This window comes from Eublepharis macularius, chromosome 12 (genome assembly GCF_028583425.1).
Source record: "Eublepharis macularius isolate TG4126 chromosome 12, MPM_Emac_v1.0, whole genome shotgun sequence".
NCBI classification, from domain to species: Eukaryota; Metazoa; Chordata; class Lepidosauria; order Squamata; family Eublepharidae; genus Eublepharis; species Eublepharis macularius.
Window position 1 is genome coordinate 21,214,525 of NC_072801.1, and position 6,139 is coordinate 21,220,663.

A 6,139-nucleotide genomic window follows, 5' to 3' on the forward strand; every position below is an offset into this window, starting at 1 on the left:
CTATACATTGGTCTCCCATCTAAGTTAACTAGAAGGCTCCAATTGGTGCAAAATGCTGCACCTTGACTGTTAGCAGGAGCATGAACATCACTCCCATCCTACAGTTACTCCATTGGCTACCTATCAGTTACCGTGCTTACTTCAAGGTGTTGGTTATTACATACAAAGCTCTTCACAGCCTTGGCCCAGCATACCTATGGGATCACCTCCCTCCTTATATCCCTCTACAGCAGCTTTACTCATCTGAATAGGGTCTCTTGCAGGTGTCAGCCTGCACATGGGCAAAATCAACAGTAGCCCGCACAATGGCTTTCTCTATGGTGGCCCCTACCCTGTGGAACGGCCTACCTGAGAAGGTCAGGAGAGCCCCCACTCTCCTGGCTTTCTGCAAAAGATGCAAAGCCAAATTATTCAAAAAGGCTTTTTACTCAGGAGGGGGTCTCGGGAGGCTTTGCTAATGAGTTAGGGACCATAGACTTCACCACTATATTACCTTGTATATTTGTTGCTTTGAATATGTACTCCTATATACTACCTGCGCTTCATGTTACCTAATGTCAGTCCTAGAATTGATTATGTTCTGTTTCAGCAATTCTTCAGCTCTGTATTAGCTCCTTGCTAATGCTAATCCTATTACATTGTTTATGGAAATGTCCTTGACACTGTATGGAAATGTCCTTGATACTGTATGGAGATGTCCATGATAATGATTATACTAATCTCATACTATGTAATCTGCCTTGAGGCAGACTATAAATGACATAAACAAACAAACTTTCCTGGTATAATGACCTAAATATTGGGAAATGATCAAGCCCCATTAAGCTCCATGGAATTTGCTTTGGGTAGACATGTGTATAATGCTGCCATTAAACATAAGAAACACAATTGTAAATCTTGTGGAGATAGCAATTTCATGTTTGGTTGAAGTGTGAACCTTGGCATCAGTTTAAAGTAAATGTGCTCTCTGATGCCGCTGCAGTCATAAAACTATATTGGAAGTGCTGAGAATGGTGACTATGTGTTTCCCTACAACCAGAGCTGTTACCAGTGACAGAATCTGGATGTAGCTATAAAATCAGATTTGCTGGTGCGTCTAAACCAGGAGCAACCCCCCCCCCCATACCTTATAGATCCTGTGGGTGCTTCTGGAATGCTGAGAAGAGGGGAGTGTATGTCATCACAGAATTTCTGGGATGGTGATGATGGGGAAACAGTCACAATATATTTACCCATGAAGACAGAGTCCATTCACTTGTTGAGGGTGGTGGTGATCCAACTATTTTATGACAGAGGCAGCTGTGTATGAATCAGTTGAAGATGCAAAAGGTGATCGCTCTTGGGCTATGTCTGAAGTACCTGCTCTGTGTAGATGGATGAAAGCCGGCTTTTTGCTTTGGGGGAGCAACGTTGTACCACTTTAGACAACCAGTCTACACTACTTTTTTCTGTTGCAGGTACAGATCCAACCTTAATTTTCAAGAACTGATGATGTTATGAATTATAAATGATTTTGAAGTGGACCAAGGCTGAACGCTTTGGAAGAGCCATCATGGCAACTCCTGTAGTGTGGTTATGGGGATCTGGATATGAGATATCGTAAGAATGTATCTCACAGCACAAGTAATAAGGTTGGCAGGAGACAGCCCCAGCAGAATAGGAACAGTAGAGTAAATACCAGGCCAAGGGGCATTACTTAATAGCACTAAATGTTAGCTGAAAGCCTTGTCTGAGGGAGCACACAGCCCCTTTTACAGTTATATTAGATGTATTAGTACAGGGGTGGGCAAATTGCGGCCCGCGGGCCACATGTGGCCCGCTACAGAGTTTTTTGTGGCCCGCCAAGACAGTAGAAAAGTGTGATAGGGTACATTTGTCTCATTAAACTGATTCTAAAATTAAATGTGCTTGCAGCTATAGATGATATGAAATCAGCACAATAAATAAATTGAATAAAACTACCACTATTTTATTTAATTTATATTTATTGATTTTTATGATACAATTTATACCTTTTCTGAAATGCAAAGTTAACTAATGAATGCAATCATTTTAAAAAGTGCGGCCCTCCGCTAACCTCTACTCCCAAAGTGGCCCCCAAGCCAAAACAATTGCCCACCCCTGTATTAGTACAATAATCCTACTATACATATTAACCAATTGAAAAGGAAGTACGATTGTGTTTCCAATTTTATTCCAGTTTCTTAATGTGTGCATAGTAACACCATACCTTGGCATTTGCAGAATGACATTAGAGAGATCCCTGGCTTGAAATTTGATTCTGAGCCCTCTCATTACACAAAATTAAAGTGCTTGTCAAATGTATTTAAAATTAAACAAGGCAGTGGATGAACTCTTTGTGGAATGAAGATAAGCTATCACTGTTCTCCCATTCAATTAGATCAAACTGAAGTTCAGTAGCACCTTAAAGACTTAATACAATTTATTCCAGCATAAGTTTTCATTAGTCAAGCTCACTTCATCAGATGCATTGATGTGTCTATCCATATGTGAATGACGTGAGCTCTGTCTTACGAAAGTTTTTGTTGTAGTAAATTTTGTTTATCTTTAAGGTGCCAGTGGAGTTCTGTTCTGTTTGACTTCATAACTACCCTCCTAGAATTATTGCCACTCAGTTTTTGTGAAGAGACAGCACACAGGACAAAATAGGAATACTTTAGTAAACAGAGGGGCACTGTGCTTTTAAGGTTGGGGGGCTGTGTTCCTAGGGACTATTTTCAGCATTCTCATCAGCTACAGAATACCAGTCATAAATCACTTTGGAAGTTGGAGATGACAGCTGTAAACATACAGCTGACTGGTCAAATAGTCCAGTGGCAGCCTGTGGTTTAAAACGGTGAGTAAAAGTGTGAAATTGTACTCAGCAGTTTGATGTTTTTAGCAGTGTTGAAACCCCCTTTTCTAGCCATGGCAGGATTAAGGACTTATCTTTTTATGGTTACACAAGCAGAGCAAAGATGGTATACCGCTAAGTAGGGCATGCAAAGCAAAGAGGGTCCCTTCACATTTGAACAGTGCAGGAATCATGAATCAGTGGTAATGTTGCTGTGTGGGCAGAAGATCCCAGGTTCAGTCCTAGAGTGCAATCCTAAACTAAACCCTTCTAAGCCTACAGTCTTCAATGGACTTAGAAGGGAGTAACTCTCTTTAGGATTGCATTGTTAGTGTCATGATGTCAAAATCACTGTGTGGATCACTGAACCTACACTAAAGATGTATTAGCTTAGCAGTTCAGTGAGGACTTTTTCCCTCAAAAGCTGCCTGTTCTCAAGGAACACTTTTCTAGTTGTTTTTGTGTGCTGAGGAAGTCACACATGGAGTCCACAAAATTATTATGCATCAGCATCAGAAAGGACTGTCAAGTGTGTTCTTGCATGCCTTTTTGTCTTTGTGGACTATTCCCTACCATGAATTTTCAGGTCGAGTCCAAGATAAGCTTCTGAGGAAGTCAAAACCTGTGTTGTATAGTGGTTAGAGTGTCAGAGTAGGATCTGAGAAACACAGACCTGAATCTCCTCTCTGCTCTGGAAGCTTATTGGGTGACCTTGGCCTAGTTGCACACTCTCAGTCTAACCTACCTCACAGGGCTGTTGTAGGGATAAAATGGAGGAGAAAAAAATTACGTAAGCCACTTTGGGTCCCCATTGGGGAGAAAAGCAGGATATAAATGAAGTAACAAAATAGAAGCACAGTTGGAAAACCTCTATTATATGATGTAGTCCATCATCTTTGACCTGGTCTGAGCTACCAGGGATTGGGAAGACGATGAACAGCCAGAATTTATAGTTGTGGGTGGGAGGAATTCCTACCATCTTTGAATAACCACATTCTGAGTCATGAGAACTCCACCATGTATCTGAAATGTAGAATTTAAAGAGTTTTTTTCACATTATTTGACTAGTATGGTGTATGTTGTGTTTTAGGAGATGTTGGTCAGCGTATTCAGTAAACCTAGGAAGTAGGACCTTCTTGTCATTTGTGACGCCCAGGTGTCCTGAAAGCAGAAATGCTGGAAACATTTGCTGTAAGGTAAATCAATATCCCATATTCCTTTGCTTTCACTCTTCTAATATCTGGATTGGAAACAGTGTTTTCATGTTATTGGGTGTACAGCTTTAATTACAGCGCTTTCCCCCCCTATAAACACATTCTACACAGGAAGTCAGAATGAATCTTTGATCCTTGAAATTGTGAGGAAATTATCACATTTTTAAACAGGTTTTTTTGTTTTGGTTTACTTCCAGTGCCATCTTATAACCATCTGGGCTTAGAAGGTGTAACTCTGCTTAGGGTCGCACTGCTAATATCCAGTCAGGAAGGATGGAAAACAAACAAGAAAATTGTCTATCAATAATCATCTCTCAGTGCCATCTCCTCTCCAGGCAGAGTGGCAGTGGTGTTGCCTTCTTGTAAGGGTTAATTTACAGGCTGGCAACAGCCTGTAACTGGCTAATGAAAGGCCTTTGGTGATGGAGAATGCTCACGGTTTCTTGCGTTATTGCTTTTGACACCGTTTTATGAGATTGCAATCTACTGTGTTGTATAGGAGGGAAGAGGATTGCCAAACGTTTTGAGAAGATGGTAAAAATGTTTGGTGGAAAGGGGATAGAGTGTAATAGATACAGGTCAGTTTAGGGTTTCTTGGTTCTTAACCTGGAAATGGGGCTGGCATCTTCAAGTGAACCAAGATACAGAAATGAAGCTGCCAATCACTGCAGCTATGACTGTTTTTTTCATGCTAGTGAATTATTTTAAAAAATATTTTCCGTTTAGCCAGCTCTCATAAACTCTTAGGCAGTAGCTGGAGGAAAGGATGGGAAGATAGGAGGAGCTGGGAAGATAGGAATGGAGTTGTGAAATACCCAAAATGCTTTGTGCTGAGTGTAGACCCCCCCGCCCATAATCCAAATGACATCTTTCCAGTCATGCTGCTGCTATCATGGATTCCCAATCTGCGCTGCATTGTCCCATTGCCAAGGACTTGTGAAGGCATGATAGGGACATGTGTGTCCATTGCAAAAGCCTAGGAGCAATGTACTCATTTTATGATAGGAGCTGTTTAATGGCAGGAGCTGTTGAAACCTAGATATGGTTTATCTAAATTAGGATGTTTGATAATGAATGAAATCCTCCAGGTGATTTTTGCAGCAACCTCCCAGAAGCTGTCAGTTCAGGTCTCTTCTCTAGATCCCTAGCCTCTCCCCTCCCCCACCCCCAATTTTGTTAGCCAGCACACCATCTTCACAGATAGATGTATGTTTTTTTGCACCACTCAGGCTGGAAAAGGTTGCCTGCCCCTGCTATAGTACCTTCTTTTGTATGCAGCTGTTCCTTCCTGACAAACAGTCTTGTGACAGAGATAAGGCTGATGGGGGGGGGGGAGTTTACCAGATCTTTGTCCGAGCATTGACGGTGCTGCTAAACAGGAAGTGTAATCTCAGGCATACCAACACCTATGGCTTAAATTGCCTGAATAGTCAGCCCAGGTGAGCCTGATCTCATCAGATCTCAGAAGCTAAGCAGGGTCAGCCATGATTATTAATTAGATGGGAGACCTCCAGTGAAGACCAAGGTTGCAGAGGCAGGCAATAGCAACCCACCTCTGTTAGTCTCTTGCCGTGAAAACCGTGCCAGGGGTCCCCATAAGTCAGCTATGACTTGAGGGCACTCTCCACCACTCCTCTGGGAAAAGGAGGGTAGAGACCTCAGCCTTCTCACTACAGTACAAAGGTTTTTAGATTATAAGGAAGGGAGGGAGTCCTTTGGTGTGAGTGAGCGGGAAGGAGGTTGCATATGCCTAACTCTTTCTCTTTCTGGGCTGTTTGTCTCCCTTTCTAGTTCGAGCCTGTCACCAAGCTTCTTCCATCCCAGCCTCTCCCTTCCTCTGCCTTTTATCTGCATCTAAAACAAAAAAGCCACGCCATACCTTTATTAAGACTAACCAAATTGACACATGCAAGCTTTCAAATTCTCCAGAATCCTTCATTAGGTTGGAAATAGAGATGGGCATGAACCAGAAAAATGGCAGTTCGTTGTGGTTCATGGTTTGTCATGTTTCATGAACTACGAACCGCCATGAACCCGCCCGGTTTGTGAACCAGTTCGTTTGGTTTGTTTC